Here is an 886-nt window from a genome sequence, read left to right on the forward strand (position 1 = left end):
CTCGGCCTGGAGCGTCCACGTTGTTGAATGGGGCACACCAACCTGTGGGGACCGCTCAGCCCTCACCCTCTGTGGTCTCTTCTTTCTTTCCTACTAAACCTGGGGCGCCTCACTCCGCACCTCCTCCCCACCAGTGCGGTGGGGAGCAGCCGAGGCCTAGTTGTCAGGCCCTCCTCGCTGTAGGTCAAACCCTCCTTGCCCCTAGTGACGGAGCGCCCCCCCCCCCGTCCTCGCGTGCTCCGTGGGGTTGGGGTGGGCGCGAAGGTTGGGGTGCTCCTAAGGATGTAGGGGGCCTCTGAGGCCTAGTTCACCGCAGCAGCATTCTCTGTAGGTCAAACTCGCTGCTGCAGAGGGAGGGACTTTGCCTCACCCTGTGTGGGCGGAGGAGGGTGGTGGAGGAGTCGAAAGTCTTTCGAACTGCCTCTGGCTGTTATTTCCATAACCATTTTGGAAGCTTTACGTGAAGTAAGGATGTGGGGGTTTGTCTTAGAGAATCGGGTCTTGGTTCTGAAGGGATTTTCTGTGACCTTAGTGTAGTGGACACTCAAGGGCAGAGACGCTGGACTGCAATATGTCCTTATGGTCAGATATTTCACCGATTATTCTTACACTGATAGAGAATTGTTCAGACTGCTTTTTTATTTTATAATTAATGGACATACAGGAATATTTAGGAAGTTGTAGGCCTCATAGTAACCAATGGGCTAATTTAAATGACAAGCGTTTATAGCAACACTCTTGATAAACTTGTTGGTCCGCTTAAACTTACCAAAGAATATGGGATGTTTATTGCTGCTTTTCTGACCTGAATCGTGGCACTACCATAATTGAAATTTTAAAAATAATGCTTTCTTTTTAAGCATTTAGAAGTTTTATTCAGATTATT

Source organism: Ursus maritimus, unplaced genomic scaffold (genome assembly GCF_017311325.1).
Source record: "Ursus maritimus isolate PB19 unplaced genomic scaffold, ASM1731132v1 scaffold_1, whole genome shotgun sequence".
NCBI lineage: Eukaryota > Metazoa > Chordata > Mammalia > Carnivora > Ursidae > Ursus > Ursus maritimus.